The sequence below is a fragment of the Bubalus bubalis genome, chromosome 15 (genome assembly GCF_019923935.1).
Source record: "Bubalus bubalis isolate 160015118507 breed Murrah chromosome 15, NDDB_SH_1, whole genome shotgun sequence".
Taxonomy (NCBI): domain Eukaryota; kingdom Metazoa; phylum Chordata; class Mammalia; order Artiodactyla; family Bovidae; genus Bubalus; species Bubalus bubalis.
Window position 1 is genome coordinate 72,775,028 of NC_059171.1, and position 27,159 is coordinate 72,802,186.

Below are 27,159 nucleotides of genomic sequence, written 5' to 3' on the forward strand. Positions count from 1 at the left end.
AAACAAGCCACAGCCTCTGAGAACAACCACAGAGCCTTGAGCTGCAAGGGACCTTACAGCAGTTTTTTTCCAGGAAAAAAAAAAAAAGCATAATTTTTTAAAAACAATCCACAATCAGAAATACCTTTTACAATTGCAATCCAATACATGTATATAAATAAATATATAAATAAAACTTCTATGAAATAATTACTATCCTAACCATGTGATACATTCTAATGCCACCTATTCTAACCCATTCTGTTCTTTCCTGCTTTCCCCCAAATCAAAATTTCTCCCAGTGCTCATGGATCACAACATGTAGTTTGGGGAGAAAAACTGATTTGGAGAGTTTTTCATTCAACGCCCGTCACAATGCCCATGAAAAGTCTGACTCATATCAGCCTGGGGTACTCTTTAATAATGTAGAAATTGTTCAAGAAACTTGAGTTTACAACAATAATACAGCAATAAGAGTATTCCCCTACCATTTTGAGTACTCTCTAATGATGCATACTAGGTCCTATACTTGTACTCCCAATCTGTACACTATTGAATCCTCACAGATGGTTCTTCAAATGAGTCTATTATCACTTGCATTTTACAGCTGAAGACACCAAGGGCTCCCCCAAAAGCTAGTGACTTCTCCCAAAGGACCATCTAATCCATCTGAAGCTCAGTTGCTGACGGTTGAGAGGATGTTGGGTAGTAAAGCTTTTGCAACATTCACCTAACCCTTGTTGTTGTTCAGCCACTTGGTCACGTCTGATTCTTTGTTATCCCATGGACTGCAGCACCCCAGGCTTCCGTGTCCTTCACTATCTTCCTGAGTTTTCTCAAACTCATGTCCATTGAGTCAGTGATGCCATGCAACCATCTCATCCTCTGTTGTCCCCTTCTCCTCTTGCACTCAATCTTTCCCAGCATCAGGGTCTTTTCCAATGAGTCAGCTCTTTGCATCAGATAGCCAAAGTATTGGAGTTTCAGCTTTAGTATCAGTCCTTCCAATGAATATTCAGGACTGATTTCCTTTAGGATGGACTGGTTGGATCTCCTTGCAATCCAAGGGACTCTCAAGAATCTTCTCCAACACCACAGTTCAAAACCATCAATTCTTCAGTGCTCAGCTTTCTTTATAGTCCAACTCTCACATCTATACATGACCACTGGAAAAACCATAGCTTTGACTATACAGACTTTCGTCAGCAAAGTGATGTCTCTGCTTTTTAATATGCTGTCTAGGTTGATCATGGCTTTTCTTCCAAGGAGCAAGCACCTTTTAATTTCATGGCTTTACCCTTAGATTTCATTTTACCCCGGCACTTAACCCCTTTTGGTCTTGCCCCAGTTTCTGTATCAGAAGTTCATAAGTATGCAGACCCAGGCCTGGTCCTAGATGATAGCCCAGATCCAACCAAACATCTCTGGAACTGTGTCTTCACACACTTCACTCCTCCATTTCCAGCCTGTCAGCTTTTGTTATTGTCAAAACCACAACAGATAATCTGACTTACCTTGCATCTAAAGCAGAAAAGAGGAAAGGGGAGGTAAAGGGCTTTCTCGTCACTTCTTAAGCTGGGAGAGTTTGTTCTGAAAAACCTCAGAATTCATCATTGCCTCTCATTGGCCAGATCCCAGGCACCAGCTCACCTGGGACCTGTCAGGTGGGCATATTGCCACTTGTCCAAAATCATGATTCTGTTGGTAAGGAAGGGGCCATAGCTGTTGGGGAGGCAGCTAACAATGTCTACTACCATGGCTTTTGGGGGCATGGATCTTGTTCACTTCACCTATCTCCCCACTTTCTCCCAAGGTTGAAGTCCCACTCAAATGCTACTAAACTTGTTTAGTTCTTCCTGTCTACCACATCTTGCTGATTTTATGTCCTTTACTCTTGTTCTTCCCTTTGTCTGGAACATTCCTTACCTCACCCCCATCCTCTTCTGCCTTGCTCATCCCTACTGTTCTTGAGGATTCGGGTCAATATCCTCTTCAACAGGAAACCATGCTTGAGCAGGGTCTGGGTGAAGGGTCTTGCCTACCTGCTCTCTGCTCCGCTGAAATTTACTGGGTTCAGAGGTCTCCGCCTTTGTCCATCCAGTACCCTCAGTCCCTACCAAGGTGCCTGGCTTTTTATAAATATTTATTGAATAAATGAGCAAAAGTCACACTTATTAAGCAGAAAGGGCACTGCATTTTAATATCATCTATTTTGAGTATGAGTATGAAATATTCATAAACCACATAATGCAATTACCAGAGTATTTATCCAAGTTTTATTCCACTGGAAAACAAGATTAAGAGAGATCAAGTTACATGTTCAAGGCCACACAGTTGTGAAAGATAGACAGGATTCAAATCCTGGTCTGATTCTAGAACCCAGGGATTTTCCACTACACCACACTGCTGCCCAGTAAGAGACACATTGACTCTAGTCCTGTTGGTGGTTGGACCTAGGGTAGGAGTTGATGTATATTTTCTGTAGAAGACCAGATAATAAATATTTTAGGCTCTGAGTGACATACAGTCTTTGTGGTAACTAACCTACTCTGTTGTTGTAGCTTGAAAGCAGTCATGGGCATTATGAGTAAGTGTGGTTGTGTCTCAATAAAAATTCATCTGTAAAAACAAGTAACAAGTAAAATTTGATTCCCAGACTATAGTTTGGAGAGCCCCTATGTAAAGTAATTCAGTTTCCTTGACTTAGCTTTGAATTCTTCATCAATAAATTGATGGTTTGAATTTGATGCAGCTTAGGTAATTTTCTACTCTGAAATTCAATTATTACCCAGAAAGCATCTTGTTTTACTCATTTTATTAGCAATAGGAAGGATAGAATATAAGGCTTGATTTAACTAGACTATAAACACAAAAATTAATATATATGCCCTAAAAAAAATTAAAAATAAATATGCAAAGAGTTTAGCTAAAATAAACTAAAAGCACCAAGAAAGGAAAAGTTTAGCTACCTATATATTTTCATGTGAGACATTTTTGCTTGGGCATTTTTAATCTATTGGATAACCTAATATTTCTTTAAAATGCAGTCTTTCTGCTTTTAGCTTCTACCATCTCTTAGAATACAATAAGTACCATAATTCTCATCTTTAAACATGGATTCTTGCTTTTAGAAGTTTGCAATTCACATGTGAAGAAATGGTTATGAATATTCATTATAAATCTTTAGAAATCCATAAATAAATATTTGCTCACATCATAGGATTGTTGTAATAAATGAGATGACATAGCTGGTACAAAACCTGACAGAAAGGAGATATTCCATACATTGTGATTTTTGTTGTGGTTATTAATGTTACTAAAATGACTTTTATTTGATATCGATGGGAGAGGCAAGCTCTTGTTCCTTAGAGCCTTAACTAGGGGACTTAACAACATGGGGACAGTTTTGCTTCTTGGGGATTATTCAGTAATATTTAAATATTTGGTTGTGACAATCAGGAGTGTTTCTGGCATCCAGTGGGTAGACACCAGGGATGCTGCTAAACATTCCCCGATGCTCAGAACTACCCCCCCACAACAAAGAATCACCAGCATTTTCTCTAGTGATAGGGAACAGAAACTTTGCACTACAGTAACCCCTGTGCCTGGCACAGTTCCAAACATAACCCAGAGTAGGTTGTCAGTAAATGTTTGTGGCTGAGTGAATGGATAACTGAATGGATGAAACCAGTCACCATCATGATATTATTTCCCTCCTGCCTTATACTTTGCTAAGGAAAACTGACTCTATTGAATCCAGACTATTTAACTGATAAATATACACTAGACTATTTGCTTCATGTCAGCTGAGACCCTTTATGTATCGTTCAAAGTTAAGTCTCCAATGCACAGCATACTGATGACACATAACAGATGCTCGATAGACAGGGAATGAATAAATGAATAATCAAAGAATCATTGAGGGTAGATGCCTATTATACTAAATTCATACATTTCAACGTTACTTATTTTTATTATTTTAATTTTACATTGGAGCAGAGTTGATTAACAATGTTGTGTTAGCTTCAGGCGTACAGCAATTGACCATTACTTATTGAACTTGGCCATGTCCCGCATCTATGCTTAGAGCTGAAATGACGGTATTTCTTTCTCACCCTCCGTCCCTACTCCACCCCCATCACCACCCTCCAAAAGTAGATTTGTGTGTCCACATACAATCTCATGTCATTTGCTGTTTTTCCACAAAAGGAAAAAATATCTGTGCAGAAAACCCCAGGAGCAAAGTACGGCATGGCTTGCTCGACACTGACAGGCTGTGTGCATTTTTATGGGGAAGAAATAAATACAGAGATAATTATGCTGAAGGAGCTGAGGCAGAAGAGGCAGGAATGTCTGCTGAACATGTCAGCACACGAGAACCAGAGAATTTCACTGAGCTCCAGGCAGCAAAGGAGACTTCTGGCCCCTGAGGGATGAAATGAGTGCTATTTGTTGATGGAAGAGGCAGTGACTACACAAGGATTTTTTCTGGATTTTGTTTTTGTTTTAAGCCATTGCCTTCAAGGAAGGAAGAGAAGCATCCATTCTAAAATCTCTCCTCTGAGAGATTCTTTCCCAGGAAATATTATCTTTGGATTTATTAACCCTTGGTTACCTGCAGCTATACTGGAATCCATAATGGTTATATAAGGCTGTTTTTTCAGATCTCTATTTTCCTCTGGACATCTGTTATTAGATTCATGGCAAAACAAAGAAGAGTTAGTAACCGCATAACCACTGCTCTAGAACACTTTAATTATATCAACTAATGTTTTTGACTACTTGAGTGCGTGCTCAGTTGCTCAGTCCTGTCCGACTCTGTGAGATCCCATGCACTGTAGCCCACTAGGCTCCTCTGCCCATGGGATTTTCCAGCCAAGTATACTGGAGTGGGTTGCCATTTTCTTCTCCAGGGGATCTTCCCGACCCAGGAATTGAACCTGTGTCTCCTGTGCCTCCTGCTCTGACAGGTGGATTCTATACTACTGCACCACCTGGGAAGCCCTTTTGATTACTTAATGTGTGTTAAGCATAGTACTTAAGAACTGGGCCTCTATTTCCTCCTTTAATTGGAAGAGCAATCCTATGAGGGAGACATTTTTATTGACCCCATTTTCCAGATGAAGGACTGAGGCTTAAGGAGGTTATTGGCCTTGACTGAGTGTGGAGGCCAGAACCTCAGCAGTTGGAATCTCACCTGCCATGTCTACTTCAACCACAACTCAACAGGACCACTGAAAACATGGTGCATTTCATCCAGACAACTACCTATGTGGCTTTGGGAGAAATATTAATATTTAGCTACTCCAGTCCTCAGGCTTCCCAGGTGGTGCTAGTGGTAAAGAATAGGCCTACAAATGCAGGAGATGTAAGATATGCAGGTTCGATCCCTGGGTCGGGAAAATCCCCTGGAGTAGGAAATGGCAACCCACTCCAGTATTCTTGCCTGGGGAATCCCATGCACAGATGAGCCTGGTGGGATACAGATCATAGGATCACACAGAGTCGGACACTACTGAAGCGACTTCACACGCACTCCAATCCCCAGATGCTTCATCTATAAAATGGAGTTAGGAATGATAACCATCCCCTCGAGCTACCATGGAGGTTACATATAAAGAGTTTAGCACAGTGTATGTCACATATAGAGTAGGAAAAATATGGTCACTCCAATAATGCAATCCCACTACTGAATTTTCTACTATTTCACTTTATAGATGAGAAAACCAAAGCCAGAAGTGGGAAGGTCACAGGTCCCAGCAAAGACCATTCAAGAACTGAATCTCAAGTCTCCCACCTAGCATTTAGGGGTGCTTTCTGCTGCGCTTCATCTCATCCAATTAGGAAGAAATACTTCTGCCTTAACGTGACAGGGGCCATGTGGAGGTAAGCAAATCTAAAAGCAATCGGAAAAAGTGGTCCTCAGCCCAACCATCACTACAGATATTGGCAAGCCATTTAAATGACGTTAAGCAGCTACACTCCATTTTTTTAAAAATTCATTCACTGGATATTGATCTGAGTGCAATAATAAAAGGGGAGAAAAATTGGTAAGGCACAGATTGAATTGGAGTTCTGTCTCTTTATCAGAAAAATTCTGACAATATCACTACCTAAATCATTCTCTTAGTCTCATTGGTGAAAGTGAAAGTCGCTCAGTCATGTCCAAGTCTTTGTGACCCCATGGACTATACAGTCCTTTGAATTCTCCAGGCCAGAATACTGGAGTGGGTAGCCATTCCCTTCTCCAGGGGATCTTCCCAACCCAGGGATCAAACTGGGGTCTCCTGCATTGCAGACTGATTCTTTACCAGCTGAGCTACCAAAAAGCTGGCTAAAAAAAACTAAGATCTTGGCATCCCATCACTTCATGGCAAATAAATGGGGAAACAATGGAAACAGTGAGAAGTTTTATTTTCTTGGGCTCCAAAATCTCTGTAGATGGTGACTGCCGCCATGAAATTAAAAGACACTTACTTGCTCCTTGGAAGGAAAGCTATAACTAACCTAGACAACATATTTAAAAGCAGAGACGTTACTTTGACAACAAAGGTCCTTCTAGTCAAAGCTTTGGTTTTTTCAGTATTCATGTATGGATGTGAGAGTTGGACCATAAAAAAAGCTGAGTACCCAAGATTAGACGCTTTTGAACTGTGGTGTTGGAGAAGAGTATTGAGAGTCTCTTGGGCTGCAAGGAGATCAAACAAGCCAATCCTAAAGGAAATCAGTCCTGAATACTCTTTGGAAGGACTGATACTGAAGCCGAAACTCCAATACTTTGGCCACCTGATGCGAAGAGCTGACTCATTGGAAAAGACCCTGATGCTGAGGAAGATTGAGGGCAAGAGGAGAAGGGGACGACAGAGGATGAGATGGTTGGATGGCATCACCGACTCAATGGACATGAGTTTGAGCAAGCTCCGGGAGTTGGTGATGGACAGGGAAGCCTGGCGCGCTGCAGTCCACAGATTCCCAAACAGTTGTACACAACTAAGCGACTGCACCGAACTGAAATCATTCTCTCCGCAGGCTAACGTGGAAGGGTCAAGCGGTCCTGAATTTTGAAAGCAGACAAACCCTTATGCCACACCAAGCAGGCTGTGTGACCTTGAGCTGGTGTCTTAGGTCCTCCGACTCTCTACACGCCCGTGTAAAATGAGGTGAGATGCCCTAAGATGAGGGGAAACGTCCACTTGACAGCGTTGGCAAAGGAGTCAGATGAGAGTCTAAAACACTTTGAAAGCAGTAAAAATCAGGCTCTGAAGATGAACAGGCATGAGTTTGAATCCTGACTCACCACTTCTTCACTATGTGGCTGAGAAAGGCACTTCATCCCTTAAACCTCTTAACCCTCATCTCTAAATTACCATATTAGTAGCCACATCATAGAGTTGTTGTGAAGATCAAGTGCACTGATAGAGAACTTGGTAAGTTGCCTGGCCAAAATTTAGGTGTTCGATAAATTCTAACAAATAAGTATTGTAAATTATTTACCATCATAATTTTTTCCTGAGCAGAAAGGCTGCTGGCAACCTCTGAATTGATCTGCACGCTCATCCATCAAACATGCATTGAGTAACTGCTACACACTAGATTTTGTGCAAGATTTTGCACATTGCCTTCAAAAAAAAGATTGGCACTCACATTTGAAAAAGAAAAGAAACAATAAAGAATTCAGGAAGACACAAGAAGTGTCTTACATTCTTGAAGAACTGTCAAACAAAAAGAGTTTAGTTTTCATTTCCACATTTCCAGAGAGAAAATGAGGACCAAGTCATGAAAAATTAGAACATAGAACATTTTCATTCGTAGAAGAAAGATTTTTCTACCGATTAGACCCATCTGACAATAGGATTATCAAATCTTAAAAAATAGAGAGCTTCCTATTATTGGAAATAATATACTGCTCATAGTATAAATAATAATTTATATTTAATACAAATAATGAAAGTGAAAGTCACTCAGTCGTGTTCAACTCTTTGTAACTCTATGGACTACACTACACAGTCCATGGAATTCCCCAGGCCAGAATACTGGACTGGGTAGCCTTTCCCTTCTCCAGGGGATCTTCCCAACCCAGGGATCAAACCCAGGTCTCCCAAATTGCAGGCAGATTCTTTACCAGCTGAGCCACAAGGGAAGCCCAAGAATACTAGAGTGGGTAGCCTATGTAATTATGATATATTATATAACATATAAATAATATAACATAATATTTCATTGTCCTCCGCCCCCTGTTGATGGGCATATTGGGTTTCTAAACATGTCATGCCATTTCACAGGCATCCCTGGGACTTACACCTGTCCCTCTGCCTGAAAAGATCTTCCCCGAGCACGTATACCTGGTCACCTCCAAACCAAGGTTTGAAATTCTTGGGACCCTTCCCCAAAGTTATCCTATTTTCTGTGATTCTGTTAAGAAATTGTACACCCTCAACTAGAGTACTTTCATAGTTTTAATTTTTGCAATCTATGCCATCCTCATTTGACTATGTATGGGGGAGTAGGATTATGTCTCTTTCCATTTTATGTCACTTTAAGTGCTGATACTCTGTGTACACATAAGATCCTCAATCAGTTAAAGCGCTGAATGGTAATCAGTAAATTGCTCTACCTTGAGAACATCAGAGAAGAAAGAACGTCAGAGAAGAATCATCTTAGATCATTTCTACATAGGATTGATGTCAGTGAGGATAGACTAGCCCTTTGCTGAGAAACAAACAATCCAAGATCTGGAAGATTAACCCCTATTGGTTTATTTCTCTTTCACCCAGGATCATCTGTAGGTTGGGTATCTCTCCAGGTAATCCCTCTGTGCTGTGACTCAGGGATCGAGGATGCTTCCTCTTGCGTCTTCACCATCCCAAAACAAGGTCTCCATGGTCTTCATGGCAAAACAAAGATGGGAAAATCTCAAAGGTATGTTGTTGTTTTTTTCTGTCTATATCATTTAGAGGTAACAAACTTCACTTCCACTCACATTTCTGTCCAGAACCAGCTCCATGGCCTCATCTAATCCCAAGGGGAACTGGGAAATATAAGTTTCCATAGACCTAAAAGGGAAGAATAAGACACAGGATTTGTTGAATTCAAAAGTATAATCTCTGCATATGCTCATTGGGAGAGAGTAGAAAATATTTTTAGATATTAATGTTTGACGTGAGTCTCAGTGAACTCCGGGAGTTGGTGATGGACAGGGAGGCCTGGCGTGCGGCGATTCATGGGGTCGCAAAGAGTCGGACACGACTGAGCGACTGATCTGATCTGATCTGATTAATGTTTGCCATTCTTCAAAAATAATGTCTTTGAGCATTAAAGTATGTACTTAATTTATTCAAATTTCAGTTTATCCATGTACTAAATGTTATGCAGTAATTAAAAAAGGTCAATATAATTTTAATACAAAAGTATTATAAAATAATATATGTAGCATGTCTTCAGTTTTCTTGAAGAGTAATACGTATGTGCACATACATCAAAAAGGCAGAAAGGATACATACCAATGACTCAAGTCTGGTTATCTCCAGAAGGTGGTGTTACATATTTTTCATTTTCTTCTTTGTGCTTTTCTGTATTTCCTATTTTTTTGTAAGAAAGAATTATTACTTTTGTTATCAAAAAAAGGAATTTTTCCTCCCAATTTACCAAAATAAGGTACCTGCTGAGCCAAGAAACTATTAAATCATTCAAGAGTGGAATTATCTTTTAGGGCTTTTTGTTTCTATACACATGTGGACTCATGAAATCCACGCAAAGAGAGCAGGGTTTTTGCCTTCTCCTGAAATGATCGGTCTAAAAATAATACCCTGTGGAGTTCAGACTTCACATGTGAGAAATGCCAACCCTAAATTTAAGAGGAAAAATCACCAGGTTGCAAAAAAATGGTACAAGCACAGGCCAGCTGCTGGACGAGTGACCAGGGACCCAGGGTTCAGCTGCCATCAAACCCACCCAGGAAGGTATCTCTGGACCCTACAGAAAGGTCAGGATCTCAGGTATACTGTGAGACAAGGGAAAAGAATATAGAGAAAGGCTGAGTCTATCCTCAACCCCCAGTTGAGGTTCTACCCAAGAGAGAAGAGACTCACAGTCTATCTGCTGCAGCTTCTTCAAAATGCAGATGCAAAATAGCAGTCTCAGAGAGGTGCTGTGACCTGCCCAGGGTCACACAGCAAGTTAGTACCTCAACCAGAACTAGAATCTCTGTTTCTTGGCTCCCAGTTTTCGATTTGCTTTGGTTTGTTTGTGTTTTCCCATTACGTTTTACTACTTTCAATAGCAGCCAAAAGTTAGAGCACCTGGTCATTGTGCAGACTGCCATAGCCATCTCTGAGACTTTGGACAGAAGTCCAGTCTCTCTTGGCCAGTCTGGGAATAATAATATCTGCCCTACTGACCTGAGTTTATTGAAGGTGAATTGAAATAATGGATCAGAAAGTACTTCTAAACGTTGAAAGAGAGACAGACAGAAATTGAAAGAGAGACAGACAGAAAGAAAGAAAGGAAAGAAAGAGGAAAGGAAAAAAGTCGGGAGAGGAATGAGAAAGGGAGAAACAAACAGAGTGGGTTACTATTATCAGAAATATGCCTATTTTCTTTTTTAAAATTAATTTAAGACCAGCTGGTCAGGGTGGTATTGGTACCTGAAATAACAGAATTAACAGCTTTGTGACCTGAGTATGCTGGTAAGCCAAAGAGGTCAAAGAATTCGACTCAAAGTAATGAGATGCTGCCAAACTGAAATGCTTCCTCATTGTTTCGGACTTAAATTCTCATCACCTCTTGCTTCCTGTCACCACAAGAGTTATTTAGTAAATACAGAGCTCTCTGTCTGAGTGTGTGGTGGCCCTGCACAAGCTTCCCAGAAACTCTGGTTACCCTTCCATTTCTCAGAAAGCCCCACCCACCTTCTATTCCATGTAAAGTACCCTGTCCTCGTCAGGCACAGCGGGAGCTTAGCTATGTTCCAATTCACTGGGGAAGGGATAGAACATCATCTTGTCGGATATTTAGGGTCATTTTCTTCATTCTAGGCTTTTTTAAAAAATCATTTATTTTTGGCTGCACCGGGTCTTCGTTGCGGTGCCTGGGCTTCTCGTTGCAATGGCCTCTCTCGTTGCAGAGCAAGGGCTTTGGTAGTTGTGTTACAGGGGTTGAGTTGCGCTCCACATGTGGAATCTTCCTGGACCAGGGATTGAAACCATGCCCTGTCCTCTGCATTGGCAGGGAGATTCCTGTTCACTGTGCCACCAGAGAAGTCCAAGGGTTGTATAAGTTTTATTTTCTGAATTCTAGTCCCAAACATTGTTCCATATACTCTTTCTATAATTTAATTTTCATATGCATGCTTCATACAATTTGTCTTATTAATGATGAAATAATCCCATGCATTTCTTTAAGAATGCAGTTTAAGTGACATTTTGGCAACATATTAGCTACAGGAATGCAGTAGCAGTCTCTTTTGAGCAGTATTACAACACCATGCATAATTTACCTAAAGAATATTATTTTACCAGCCAGTGAATGTTCTTATGTCCAGAACCACAAACCCCACAGTTAAGAAGATTTAAAACTAAGTTTCTAACTTACAGATGTGTTGCTTTGATCCTCCAGGAAACATGATAACCTCAAATCACTGAAGAGAAGAAAATACCTGGAGAGGTTACTACTGGATCAAGATTTTCAGCCCAAATCCTCACCTGAAGCCTGATCTCAAAAGACAGGATCATCTCTAAGATGAAGATTCAGGACCAGATAACAGGTGACTGCCTGAGAAGAATCCAAGTTTCTTCCCTGATCAGTACACAATTCTAATCTTGTTTCCCTGGAGACTTTATCTAATCTGACTCTTATATTTATCTTTTTCATTTAAAACTGTGGGCTGAATGGTGGCCCCAAAACTGATATGTCCTTGCCCTGGTGACTGCAAATGTGACTTTATTTGGGAAAAGGGTCTTTATAAATATAATTACATTAGGAATCTTTAGGGCTTCCCTACTGGCTCAGTGGTGAAGAATCTGCCTGCCAACGCAGGAGATCCCTGGTTGATCCCATAGGTTCAGTCCAATCCCTGGTCCCGGAAGACCCCACACGCCTCGGAGCAACTAAACCTGTGGGTCACAACTATTAAGCCCGCGTTCTATAGCCCGGGAGCCACAACTACTGAAGCCTGTGGCCCTAAAGCCCGTGCTCTGCAACAAGAGAAGCCACCGCAATGAGAAGCCTGAGCGCCCCAACTAGAGAACAGTCCCTCACTCGCTGCAACTAGAGAAAGCTCATGCAGCAATGAAGACCCAGAACAGCCAAAAATAGATAAACAATTCAAAAGAACCTTGAGATGAGCTCTTCCTAGGCTACCCAGGCAGGTCCTAAATCCAACAACAAGCGTCCTTAGAAGAGACAGCAGGGGAGAAGACACCGAGGGGAAGAGGGAGGCCATGTGAAGACAGAAGACATTAGAGGGATGCTGTCCCGAGGAAAGGAACACCAGGGACCAAAGAAGCTGGAAGAAGCAAGGAGGGACTTTTCCGTAGAGACTCTGGAGGGAGGCTGGCCTGCTGACCCCTTGATTCTGGAGTTCTGGCCTCCAGAACTGTTATGGAATATATTTCTGTTGTTTTAAACCACGCAGCCCGTGGTAACTTGTGATGGCAGCCACAGGAAACTTAACACCACGTGGGACTCTAGATCTGGCAGAAAACAGGTTGAGTGGTAAAGTCTTGTACTTGAATTAGAAAAATAGAATTGGGTAGCCTCTCTCCAAAAGCTCCTAAAGTATGTCTCAAAGGCTTTTACCTCTGAATCTGGCATCCAGGATTCAGCAAGGAGCATCTAATTCCATGGTCCTGAGAATGAACATAGTCACTCTGAGTCAAAGCGCCAGACTGTCGTTCCTATCCATCTGGACACCAGGCAGAGGAAAATGTCTGCTACCTCTCTGCCTGGGGAGAAGAGATTCCTAGCAGCCAGGAGACACAGAGATTCATGAAATGTACATTTCTCTCAAGTTCTTGGTGAAGGTAAAATAAAAGCCCCAGATCTGGCTTTGGAATGAGCAGTCAAATATATTAGAAGGAATGTGCTTTTTCCCTGAAGCAATAGATAAATAAATCCCTTAGCAAGAGCCCCAGGAAAGCTTATTACGTTCATAAAATATTTTTCTTTCCATTTTAGTGCTTGGTAAAGATGAAAAAGAGAAGACAAATGGTATTTCACTGCTTGTTTTTATGTGTGTGAACCCCCAAAAAAATTCTGTAAAGATTTAATTTAAAAAAATCTATAAAGTTTCTGAAGGAACTTTGTAGTCTGAAGCTCCCTGGTAAAAAGTCATAATTTGGGGGGGATACACAGAAGGCTTGCAGAAATGCTAATTAAAGAAATCGGCTAAAAAGGAATCATGCTTCCCTGAAACGGTTCTGAATCATCAAGTCTGGGGGCTGAAGAAGGGACACAAGAGATCATTTTGTCATCTCCCAAATCAAACAGTAAACCAGAAAGATCCTCATCTGTTCTTTTCCATAAGCCTCCAGAAAAGAATTCTCATTCTCCCTTGGTAGTACAGCCAGTCAGTGAGTCACTGAGTCAATATTGAGCATTTATTTAGCACCCAGTTCGATATTAATTGGAAAGAATAAAATTGTTCTTGGCATGACTTGGGTAGGCAGGAGAGATCAGACATTCTGGGAATTTGGCTTAGTAAAGTTTCTCAAGCCTTAGTCCTCACCGTTCCCAACTCTCATCGTTTTATTAGCTTCCATTCCTTCATCCGTTAAATGCAGATAAAACATTGCTTACTTCACACGGTCAATCAGAAGCTTACAAGAAAAACATGGGCTTTGAAGTCAGACAGCCTTGACCAGGATTTAGATCCTAGCTTGATTCTTTTGTTATCGGTGTGAAGCGGTCACATTTCTGACTAGTTCCCCATCAGCCTGGTTCCCTCAGCCTGGTTCCCCATCTGGAAAATGCATGACTGAAGTCCCATGAAGGGCTGTTGTGAAAATCAGAGGTACTTTACAAATATGGAGCATACACATCTAATACATGAGTTACAGTCGTTAATGAGAATGTTGCTGCCAGATCAGTAAACAAAGGATGTTTCAGCAGATTCTCTATCAGCTGAGCCACCAGGGAAGCCCAAGAATACTGGAGTGGGTAGCCTATCCCTTCTCCAGTGGATCTTCCCAACCCGGGAATTGAACCGGGGTCTCCTGCCTTGCAGGTGGATTCTTTATCAAGTGAGCTATGAGGGAAGCCCCAAACAAAGGATGTTTCAGCCATCAAGGCATTGTGGCTGCCCCAAACTGTGTACCCTGAGGGGACTCAGGATGGAGAAAAGCAGGATACTGGCTCTAGAGAGCGAAGGTACAATCAAAGGAATGATTCCAGTGAGCCCAGACTCTTTCTTCTTCTCTTACCTAGAAAAGTACTAAATTCATTAACCTGAGATATCTGGTTTTCTTTTAACTAACAGTAATCTTTTGATGCTCTGACTCCCCCATCTTTGTTGCAAAAGTTCCTACATATGCAGGCTCCTCTTAGAAGCAGTCCTTCAGCGCTCTCTGAGACATTGTGTCCCGGGCCGAAGTTTGCAGTTTTGTCCGTCGAGTGAAACAACTCTCAACTTTTGGTTGTGCTCTTTTTTCCAGTTGACACAGCTGCTGTTGAAAGCATTTCATTAACGGTGACTTCGGAATACATTTTAGGAATAGCTGGCTCCACCCAAAGCCCCCATTGAAATCCCATGCAATTGTTGAAGTGACAGTCCCCACTTGGTTGGATAGAGAGGTGTTTTCTTTTCTCCCAACACTGCCCATACCCCTCCTCCTCAGTTCTCAACCCCAGTGGACAGCTTGAAGCCTCTTACTGTTGGCATCCTCCTGCCTACCTGATGAAGCATCAGATGGGGCAGTGGTAGTCTGGCTCTGTGCAAAGGAAACTTACACATTTTTCAAAGCCAAACAGTAGGAGGATAAGTCAGCTGTATCACCAACCCTGCATCACCAAGCCTAGAAGTTCTTTCCTGCTGTCTTTCATCTGGTCTCATAGACTCAGGCCAGATCAACAGGCCCACTGTTTAAGCAGCCAACCAGGGCAAAAGATGCCAGGCTCTTCCTCTCTTGCCAACATCTCTGCTTCTATGAAGATCCTCCAGAGCCCTGTACCACTAGGAGCAGGGAGAAGGGGTGGGGTGAAAACATTCCAGTCCTTTCAAAGCAAAGCTTGATTCACCTTTAACATTGCCTTCTTAAAGATGCTGAGGGCTCCTTCCTCTTGCCCCCCATTTTTATTTATAAAGTGGGAAAATGGTGGGCGTGGCAAAGACAATGGCAGGTGTGGCAGGTCTGATTGAGCAACCTCTTACTTTTCTTCTTTTTTATAGTTAATTTACCATGTTGTATGAGCTACTTCTTACTAAGCCTGAAAGAGATGTCCAGGCCCCCAATTCTGCTGGCAACTTAGTGCTTTTCTCTCTTCGTGTTTTTCTTTGTTATCAGATTTGGATCTTAGCCACCAGTCTTCTCAGCATCCTTTGATAACTGACTCATTCTTAATGCTGTCAAGAGATGTCACCTATGTAGACTGGACCCAAGCTCAAGTCTTAAACATTGTGGCGATATTGATATTCTGCTTTGGAAATGGAAGAGGGATAAACATGAAGGGAAACTGATCAAAGCAGTTCCTTAGATGTTCTGACATTCCTGCTTTTTACTAAAGATTCTTACATTTGATATTCCTATTTCTTATAAGGTTAACATTACAAAGCAATGTTCTTTTTGTCCAGATAAATAATACATTCAGGGCTAACGTATTTGGTCCCAAGTTCACAGAGACACTTGGATTCTTTTTCATTGTCTACTTCTTGGGTCAGTTTTAACAAGTTTGGGTTGAGAAGCTATTTGTGGGCAATTCTTTTTACTAGTCAATAGACTGCCTGGTTTACCAAATTTAACTTGCTTACTTTCTCTCCTAACTTTCAAGTCCTTATCTCTTGCTCTCTGATCAAACTGCTAACAATTATTCAAACTTTTCTTTATTTGAAGGCACTTTCCTAGACCATCTCAAAAAGTTCTAGAAACCTAGATTTGTGCTACTGTACGGAGAACTCTGCTCAGTGTTACATAGCAGCCTGTTTGGGAGGCAAGTTTGGGGGAGAATGTGAGGCTGAATCTCTTTGCTGTCCACCTGAAACTATCACAACATTGTTAATCAGCTATATCCCAATATAAAATAAAAGGTTAAAAAATAGATTTGTGCTACTACAGTACTTCGCACATAATTGAATTAAAGCCTGTTTACCTTGATTTTTAGTTACCTGCCCATGTAGCTCTCTGCCGCCACAAGAGTGGCGACTGGTTACCAGAATATATACCTGTTACCTAGCATATGCACTAGGGCTTCTAAAAATATCTGTTAGAGTGGTCCTCCTTGTTGAAGAGAAATTCTCATCAAGAAAAATCAAAGCCTTAGCTAAATCAAAATACACTGAGTTTCAATTTCTCTATCACTCTGTCACGGAAAGAAAATAGAGTACTTTGATGATATCGATTCTCTACAAAGGCCTGCTGTTTTTCACCCAAAACCTTGTGCTTTTATGGCTGCTTAGACATTGATTTCTGGTGAGATAGTCAGTTTGTTTGTTTCCCAGCATGACATGCTGATGGATCCATATTAGGCCACACTGTCCTGGCTCTCCTTTTGTGAGAATGGACTTTCAATTGCTTCTTTCGATCACTTTGCACTTCTCCCAATCTTTGTGAATCATTTACAGTCATTGCTAGTAGTTGTCCCAGCTGGACCTTAGGGAAACTGAACCATGCCAATTAAAATGCTTCCCAATTAAAATGTACCGAGATTTTCCCAGCCCACACTAACACAGTGATTAAGTCATGGTAATCCTAACACTAGTAGAATATTTCTGCTCCACAAACTCTTCTGAGACTCCCATGTGATTCAAATTCCTCCCCACCCAGTACTCCTGCGCATCACTTAAGAAGTCTCAGATGTTTGCAGATGCATCCTCTGTGTTGCTATGAGGACCCATTACCTTCCTCCTCTCCTGCTCTGATGTGTCCTGTTGCTGCTGGTCATGAAACCATCATGAAGCTGCCCCAGGTCCTCTGTGGTTCTGCTAACACCCACTAAAGAGTGGCATGGGGGACCACTCTTCCATCTAAGACGAAAGCTAATTCAGCAGGTCCCAGGTGGCTGAGTCCGCACCATGCTTGAGAGTAACATGTGATGTGAAAGTGCCCAGCTCCTGTGCAGGTCTGTCACGGCAGCCACCAAGTCCACATTTCATGATGTTTGGGCTGAAACAACTCTTTCACATTTTATCCTCCATTCCCTTCCCCCTAGGGTCAGGTGAGAGTGTGGTAGTGAGGCCATGGGCAGGGTGAGTGGCAGACATGGGCACTATTCAGAATGACCTTGAACTTCTTTATGAACCATTTATTCCAGGCAAAATCCTTTGTTCAAACTCTGTCTTGGCTTAGAATGATGTCAGCCCTAAGAGACCTCTGGTCTGTTTTGACAATACAAGGCTCATGGGTCCATTCAAATGGCCTTCAGACATGCCCATATAAATCTGCATCATAGAGTTAGTATAGTTTGAGATCCAGCTGATGTCCTTTTCACATTAAAAAAAGCAGAGAACTAGCAGCTCCACTTCTATGCTGTCTTCCTATTCTCCTATTTCTGTACCTGTTCACAGATTACAGATGACATTTAAAAGTGTTCTGTTTCTGGGACCATTGTCACCCGTTTTAATACACAGATGATGAAACTGTGGATACCAAAGGCAGACTGTGGTCTTCCTTGATGCCCAAGATATAGGTGAAACAGTTCAGATTAAATTTGCTGTTGTCCAGTTGATAAGTTGTGTCTGACTCTTCGTGACCCCATGGACTGAAGCACGCCAGGCTTCCCTGTCCTTCACTATCTCCCAGTGATTGCTCAAATGCATGTCCATTGAGTCAGTGATCATCCTCTCTCATCCTCTTCTCCTCCTGCCCTCAATCTTTCCCAGCCTCAGGGTCTTTTCCAATGAGTCAGCTCTTTGGTCAGGTAGCCGAAGTTTTGGAGCTTTAGCTTCAGCATCAGTCCTTCCAATGAATATTCAAGGTTGATTTCCTTTAGGATTGACTAGTTTGATCTCCTTGCAATCCAAGAGACTCTCAAGATTCTTCTCCAGTACCACAATTCAAAAGCATCAACATAAGCACTATTTTGGACACATTAAGGAAGAAGGAAAAAACTAGGTCTGACCACTGCCTTTCATAAAATTGATTACTGACACAAGGGAGCAAAGAGAAAACATGGAGTTATTGCTGCATTGTATCTTTATGTGGAATACAAGGCCACTTCCATGTGATAAAATCAGAGTGGACACACCATCATAGGCATGGGGAATAGTGGATGACAAACTTGCATACTTTGCACTTCAGTATTTGTGTGTATGAGCTAAACGTCTGAAAGACGTCTTGAAAACTAATACTGGAGAAAACTAGAAAATGGAGTATGAAACTTTCTAAGCCCTAAGAGTTTGTGAGTTTTACTAACAAATGCTTTAGGCTAAGAAATGGCCTTTCATATTTTCCCTTTTGAATCTGTACTTACAAGACTGTTAGCAATTTTTTCCATATAATAAGATGTCAGATTCCTAAGAGCGCTTGACAACACCCATCTCCAAGGACTGTTCCTCATTGACCATGGTTGCAACTGAATCAAATTAAATTTGGGAGGAAAATATACCTTTTTTTATCATCTATGAGCAAATATCTACCTAATGACAGAGCCCATGTAACATTTACACATAGATCTGAAGCACTAGCATCTTGGGGGAAATGATAGAAAATGAAGAAGGTCATTTTGGTTCATTACATCAGATTCTTGCAAAGCTTCAGAGACTTTTGAGCTAATTCTACATTTTTCTACATTTACCATTTCACTGCCTAGCTGCATTCTGTATAGCCATATGTCTTTACTTTAAGACACATTTAAAAATTGCAAAACATCTTCTTATGAAGCATTACATTTTATACAGAAATATAAAGCAATCGAATAACTTGTAGAAAGGCATTATATTTCAAGAAATACCCCTACAATGCTGGCTTAAGAGTGCTTCAAAACTCACCTTATGGTGGTCATTTTGTGTAGGAATTTTGAGTCCCAATATTCTTATTTTTTTTCTGCCCTTCACCTTCCACCCTTTGATAATATAATCATTGATACTATTGTTTTGGCAAACAGGTAATACAAGTCACTTTCTTATTGGAGTCAAATAAGACACATACACATGATCATTTTTGAAGAGGGAAAATGTTGCAGGTTTATGCTGCTTGGTCTAGGACAGGAAGGAGTGGCCATCTACCCAGTGTCCTGTGGGCATTTCTCTGGGGCAATCTTATCTTCAGGGACTATGATTATCTATCATACAGTCAGGACTTGGTGACTGACATGTGCTTGTGGTTGGTTAGCAGGGACAACAGTAATAACAAGGAGGACCTAATGGGAGGTGGGCTAGGCGCCATACATGCATGCTAAGCTGCTTCAGTCAAGTCTGACTCTTTGTGACCCTATGGACCGTAGCCCACAGGCCCTTCTGTTCAAGAGATTCTCCAGGCAAGAATACTGGAGTGGGTTGCCATTCCCTTCTCCAGGGGATCTCCCAACCCAGGAATCCCACCTGAGTCTCTTATGTCTCTTACATTGGCAGGCATGTTCTTTACCATTAGCACCACCTGGGAAGCCTGGGCTAGGCGCCAATATGGCATCAAAACCAACACATAGGCAACCTGGAAATAAAAGAGAAGTGCTCAGCATCTTCCATTCTTAGACAGGAAGACACTGAACACCTACCAGCCAACTTTCCCATCTAGGTCCATTGGTTGACACTGAGAATTTCACTTCTACCCCAGCTCCAGAAGCATTGGAGAGAATACATCTGATCTGGCCTCTCTCTTTACTTGTTACCCACAGGAGGCCATGAGATTAGAAAGAGCATCATATGTTTTAGACCCAGATGGCAATAGTAGCCTCCTAACTCATCATCTGCTATACTTGTCTCCCTACAGTCTGTTCTCAAGATCCAGAAAGATGTTTTTAAATATTAAGGTATTAAATCTCAACTCTGTTCAAAATCAGTGATCAGTGCAAAGAAATAGAGGAAAACAATAGATTAGGAAAGACTAGAGATCTCTTCAAGAAAATTAGAGATACCAAGGGAACATTTCATGCAAAGATGGGCTCGATAAAGGATAGAAATGGTAGAGATGATCTTCATGAAAAAGATCTTCATGACCCAGATAATCATGATGGTGTGATCACTCACCTAGAGCCAGATATCCTGGAATGCGAAGTCAAGTGGGCCTTACGAAGCATCATTACAAACAAAGCCTAGTGGAGGTGATGGAATTCCAGTTGAGCTATTTCAAATCCTAAAAGATCATGCTCTGAAAGTGCGGCATTCAATATACAAGCAAATCTGGAAAACCCAGCAGTGGCCACAGGACTGGAAAAGGTCTATTTTCATTCCAATACCAAAGAAAGGCAAAGCCAAAGAATGCTCAAACTACCACACAATTGAACTCACCTCTGCTACTGCTAAGTCACTTCAGTCGTGTCCGACTCTGTGCGACCCCATAGACGGCAGCCCACTAGGCTCCTCTGTCCCGCTAGGCTCCTCTGTCTCTGGGATTCTCCAGGCAAGAACACTGGAGTGGGTTGCCATTTCCTTCTCCAATGCATGAAAGTGAAAAGTGAATGTAAAGTCGCTCAGTCATGCCCGACTCTTAGCGATCCCATGGACTACAGCCTACCAGGCTCCTCCATCCATGGGATTTTCCAGGCAAGAGTACTGGAGTGGGGTGCCATTGCCTTCTCCGTGCACTCACCTCACATGCTAGTAAATTCTAGCATAATGCTCAAAATTTTCCAAACCAGGCTTCAACAATACATGAACCATGAACTTCCAGATGTACAAGCTGGTTTTAGAAAAGGCAGAGGAACCAGAGATCAAATTGCCCACATCCTTTGGATGATCGAAAAAGCAAAAGAGTTCTGGAAAAACATCTATTTCTGATTTATTGATTATGCCAAAGCCTTTGTGTGGATCACCACAAACTGTGGAAAATTCTGAAAGAGATGGGAATACCAGACCATCTGACCTGCGTCTTGAGAAATCTGTATGCAGGTCAGGAAGCAACAGTTAGAACTGGACATGGAAAAACAGTCTGCTTCCAAATCGGGAAAGGAGTACATCAAGGCTGTATACTGTCACCCTGCTTATTTAACTTATATTCAGAGTACATCATGAGAAATGCTGGGCTGGATGAAGTACAAGCTGGAATCAAGATTGCCAGGAGAAATATCAATAACCTCAGATATGCAGATGACACCACCCTTATGGCAGAAAGTGAAGAAGAACTAAAGAGCCTCTTGATGAAAGTGAAAGAGAAGAGTGAAAAAGTTGGCTTAAAGCTCAACATTCAGAAAACGAAGATCATGGCATCTGGTCCCATCACTTCATGGGAAATAGATGGGGAAAGAGTGGAAACAGTGTCAGATTTTATTTTTCTGGGCTCCAAAATCACTGCAGATGGTGACTTCAGCCATGAAATTAAAAGACACTTGCTCCTTGGAAGAAAAGCTATGACCAACCTAGATAGCATATTAAAAAGCAGAGATATTACTTTGCCAACAAAGGTCTGTCTAGTCAAAGCTATGGTTTTTCCAGTGGTCATGTATGGATGTGAGAGCTGGACCATAAAGAAAGCTGAGTGCCAAAGAATTGATGCTTTTGAACTGTGGTGTTGGAGAAGACTCTTGAGAGTCCCTTGGACTGCAAGGAGATCCAACCAGTCCATCCTAAAGGAAATCAGCCCTGAATATTCATTGGAAGGATTGATATTGAGGCTGAAACTCCAATACTTTGCCCACCTGATGAGAAGAACTGACTCATTTGAAAAGACCCTGATGCTGGGAAAGATTGAAGGTGGGAGAAGAAGGGGGTGACAGAGGATAAGATAGTTGGAAGGCATCACCGACTCAATGGACATGAGTGTGAGTAAACTCCAGGAGTTGGTGATGGACAGGGAGGCCTGGCGTGCTGCAGTCCATGAGGTCGCAAAGAGTCAGACCTGACGAGCTACTGAATTGAACTGAACTGAATGACATGCTCATTGGTAAAGAATCCGCCTGCAAAGCAGGAGATCCCAGTTTGATTCCTAGTTGGGAAGGTCTGCTGGAGAAGGGATAGGCTACTCAATCCAGTAATCTTGGGTTTCCCTTGTGGCTCAGCTGGTAAGGAATCCGCCTGCAATGTGGGAGACCTGGGTTTGATCCTTGGGTTGGGAAGACACCCTGGAGAAAGCAAAGGCTACCCACTCCAGTATTCTGGCCTGGAGAATCCCATGGACTGTATTGTCCATGGGGTCGCAAAGAGTCAGATACGACTGAGTGACTTTCATTTCACTTTCATGACATGTGGAATGTTAGTTTCCTAGCCAGGGATTGAAACCACATCCCTGCACTGGAAGTGCAGAGTCTTCACTGCTGAACCACCAGGGAAGTCCCTAGAGTTCCTCCTAATTTCTTGCAGCAGCCTCTACAAGGCCCTCCATGGTCTGGGCCTCTGTTATTTCCCTGGTTTTGTTTGCTCTCTCTTTTCCAGCTACCATGACATCCTTGTTCTTTTTTAAATATTATATACCTGGGATTTCCCCTGTGGTCCAGTGGTTAAGACTTTGCCTTCCAATGTAGGAAATGCACGCTGAATCCCTGGCTGGGGAGCTAAGATTCCACATGCCATGGCTCACAAAGGGTTGGACACAAGTGAACAACTTTGTTTCCATCTTCCTAGAATACAAGCTCCTAAAGTAAAATAATTCTAGAGTCATTTATTCACTGATGTATCCTAAGCACTTGAAACTGCACCCGGCACACTGGTCAAATGTGAGAATGAACTCACGGATGCATGAATGAAAGTAAATACGAATTTGTGGATAATGGGAATATCAGTGAGGCAGGAAGCAGCCTGGGGAGAGAAGTGACCAGTGAGAAATGCCTGGGAGTAGAGAAGTCAAAAGATTTTTTTAAAAACCGGGGGTGGGGGGGGTCACATAAAATTAAATGTCCTATTGACGGCATCACTGAACTACAGCCCTCTCTTTGATGGCTAAAAAAAAAAATGATTGTCTTGAGAGTCCCTTGGACTGCAAAGAGATCAAACCAGTCAATCCTAAAGGAAATCAACCCTGAATATTCATTGGAAGGACTGATGCTGAAGCTGGAACTCCAATAATTTAGCCACGTGATACAAAGAGCCGACTCCTTGGAAAAGACCCTGATGCTGGGAAAGATTGAAGGCAAAAGGAGAAGGGGGTGATAGAGGATGAGATGGTTAGATAGGATCACCGACTCAGTGGACGTGAATTTGAGCAAACACCAGGAGATAGTGGAGGACAGAGGAGACTGGCGTGCTACAGTCCATGGGGTCGCAAAGAGTCAGACACAACTTAGCAACTGAACAACAGCAGCAAATAGCGACTGGAACAGCCTTCAGCTTTCAAAGTCCACCAGTGAAACAGTGTGGTCAGATACACACCTGGGAGATCCATGTCAGCACAGGCAGAGAGTAAAGGACAAACACAGAAAGGAAAACTCTAGTTCAGAGGCCAAGAGTCTTCCAGGAACAACACCTCAGAGGCAGGAGTGATTGGGCAGATTACTGATCTCTAGAAATCAGCTGAAATTGGTGGGCATGGAGGGAAGCAGAGGAACTGCCCACAGGGTGTGAGGTAGGGGCTGGAGATAACTGATGGCAGGGGACCTCACCCTGGGTGTGGGCAGGAATGTCCAGGGCCTTTGTATGTTAATACTGGTTATATTGTAGTTCTCAACTGGGATAGAATGCATAGAATGTTTAGAAAAGTATAGAATGGCACGTGATCGCCCCAGTAATCTAGAACTGGGTCTACCCGTGGACCTTCTGTCCCACAATGGAAATCTGGGAATCCTTCCCACCCCTCTCTCTCCTTCCCCCCACATCTACTACTGTAGGGGACAAAAGAGCAGAAGCAGCCAAATAATAAGCTTTGGACCCAGTTTATAGAGCTTCCCAGGTAGCTCAGTGGGTAAAGAATCTGCCTGCGAACACAGAAGATGTGGGAGATTCGGGTTCTATGCCTGGGTTGGGAAGATCCCCTGGAGGAGGGTACGGCAACCCACTCCAGTATCCTTGTCTGGAGAATTCCATGGACAGAGGAGTCTGGTGGGCTGCAGTCCATGGGGTCACAAAGAGTCAGACACAACTGAAGGGACTGAGCATGCATGCACAGCACTATGGGTTTGAGTCACAGCTACTCCACTTTGCCGCTGTAAATCCATGGGCAATTTATTTCACTTTCCTGAAACTCTTTTTCCACATCTGTAAGTGGGGATTATAATAGTGGCTATTTTATAGGATTGTTCTAAGGATGACAAGTTAGCATATGGAAGGCACTCTAAGCCAGGGCACAGGTAATTCCTTAATAAATAAGAGCTAGTCATCTCATCAGTGATAAAATCCTGCTAGCCATGCCTTTTTCAGATATTTATTCATTCATTTATTTGGTTGTGCCTGGTCTTAGTTGTGGCATGGGGGATCAAGTTCCCTGACCAGGGATCAAGCTAAGGCCCTCTGGACTGGGAACTTGGAGTTTTAGCCACTGGACCACCATGGAAGTCTCTAAACATGCTTCTCAATAACCTTCTTTTCCAGCTTTATCAAGGTGTACTTGACAAATAAAAATTGTATGTGTTAGCACATTCACATGCTTATACTTTATAAAATGATCACAATCAAGTGAACTAACATGTATATCACCTCACATAGTTTTAGGATGAGTGAGTTCTGGGACTCCAATGCACAACATGTTAATATATCCTAGTATCATAGCTAATAATACTGTGTTGTATACTTGCAATTTGATAAAAGAGTAGATCTTTAAGTATTCTCACAATACACATAAAAAAAGATCTCCAGGGGATCTTCCCAACCCAGGGATCGAACACAGGTGTCTCACATTGCAGGCAGATTCTTTATCATCTGAGCCACCAGGGAAGCCCATGATAATTAGAGTGGGTAGCCTATCCCATCTCCAGGGGATCTTCCCGACCCAGAGACTGAAGCAGGGTCTCCTGCATTGCAGGTGGATTTTTTACCAGCTGAGCTACCAGGGAAGCCCATACACATAAAAAAGGTAATTTAATTGTTTTACAGAATGTGTCCCCTTCACTCCATCCAGACCATCTTATTTCCCTTCTCATTCTGTTGCAATTCACCCTTCATCACAACTCTGTATCATTTATCTGTAGAACACGTCCCCAGCCAAATTAAAAACAACCAAGGATTCCATGCTGTCTGAAAAGGCCACAAAGCTTTCACAATTTCATGGCCCCAGCACTACCAGTTTTCTCTCCTACCACAGTCTGTCTTCTAAAGATACTCACTTTTTTCCAGGTATTTGTTTTCTGGGCCAGCCATGCCCTCTGCCCCACTTCCCTCACTCAGTAAGGCAGTCATCTATGAAGGCGTGTTCCCAGGAAGCCATGTTCTCGGGAAGGCATGCTGAAATCTTACTGAGAACTCACTGGCAAAAGCCTCTGAGGCAAAAGCCTCAGAATGGTTTTCTGCTTCATTCTGAAGTAAAAGAGGAGAAAAGGCTGGAAGCAAATGCACATTCAGTAAATTGCTTTTAACTTGTGATTTCCAGGTTCTAAGAGCTGTTTCCTACCTACTGCAGGGCAGCCCTGACCAACCTCTGTCTTACCTCCCCGTCTCACCTTTACCTGCCAGCCTGCAGCTCCGGAGAAGATGTCCCTCCACGGCTTAGCAACTGCACAGCTGCCTCTGATTCTGAGGGGAGGGGCTAGGCAGGAGTCAGGAAAGCAGTTGAACAAAATGAGTCAGGACAATAAGGAGAATGCCGATGTTATGATTGCAGGTGCACGTATGTGTCTTTCCTACTCTCACCTCTTTGACACCTGCCCAGATAATGCGTGCATCACAGGAGAGCACACACAGAGCACACACACACAAGTGGGCGCTGTCCTTCCGTGACCCACTGTGTACTGGTTGCTGCTGTCTCCTGTCTGCCCCTAATCTCTCTCTCACTAAAATGGAAATTTCCTGGGACTTGGTCTTTTGTTCTCTATTATATGTTGATCCCTGGGTCAGGAAGATCCCCTGGAGTGGGGCATGGATACCCATTCCAGTATTCTTGCCTGGAGAATCCTGCAGACAGAGGAGCCTGGCAGGCTACAGTTCACGGAGTTGCAAAGAGTCCAATGTGACTGAAGCGACTTAGCACTCACGCACATTGTACACCCATGCACAGTATAGTAGTAACCATGGTAGATTCTGGACAAATAGTCAATAGATGGATGGATGACTGAATGGTGAAACCAGCTCATTAACATCTAACAGAACTTTCCTACTCCTTAATTGCACTGGCTTAGATCAGCCCTGGGTGTTCTTTGGAAGGACTGATGCTAAAGCTGAAACTCCAGTACTTTGGCCACCTCATGTGAAGAGCTGACTCATTGGAAAAGACTCTGATGCTGGGAGGGATTGGGGGCAGGAGGAGAAGGGGACGACAGAGGATGAGATGGCTGGATGGCATCACTGACTCGATGGACATGAGTCTGAGTGAACTCTGGGAGTTGGTGATGGACAGGGAGGCCTGGCATGCTACATGCCATGGGGTCGCAAAGAGTCGGACATGACTGAGCGACTGAACTGAACTGAACTGAACTGAAGTCAGGACTTAAATCTTTTAATGAATGAGTGATGAATGGATGGATGGATGGTGGAAGACCTCACTAAGCAAAATCAGTAGAAGTTTTGCTACTTCCTAACCTCACAGTCTTAAGTCAGGACTTCAGCCTCTCTGGATTTCAGTATTATTATCTGTGAAAACCTCACAAAAGCATCTTAAAAGAAAAAAATTTACAAAAGAAAGAATTAAATCTCTTCATACCTCCATGCCCAGTTCTACACCATCATCTCTCTGGAGACTTGAGTTGTTCCTCTAGACAGCATCCGATGGGCCTCCAGTTTCCATCTCTGTTTCCTGTGTATCATTATCACGAATGATCACTGTGGTCCAAGAGTGTGCTGCCAAGAAGAAGAGAATTTAA

At 42.5% G+C, this 27,159-nt stretch overlaps 1 long non-coding RNA gene across 5 annotated transcripts; it reads right to left on the reverse strand.

The window, feature by feature from the left end:
- Nucleotides 1–8,712: 8,712 nt before the first annotated feature.
- LOC102396068 lies at nucleotides 8,713–25,967 on the reverse strand. 5 transcript variants are annotated; one of them, XR_006545084.2, is made up of 5 exons: nucleotides 25,791–25,967; nucleotides 25,471–25,660; nucleotides 12,775–12,937; nucleotides 9,480–9,557; nucleotides 8,713–9,032 (listed from the first exon to the last, which is right to left on the reverse strand). It is a non-coding gene; the product is annotated as an uncharacterized LOC102396068 (long non-coding RNA). The 5 variants fall into 5 exon arrangements; XR_003103716.3 differs by having other exon boundaries at nucleotides 25,804–25,966; XR_003103715.3 differs by having other exon boundaries at nucleotides 25,810–25,963.
- Nucleotides 25,968–27,159: the final 1,192 nt, after the last annotated feature.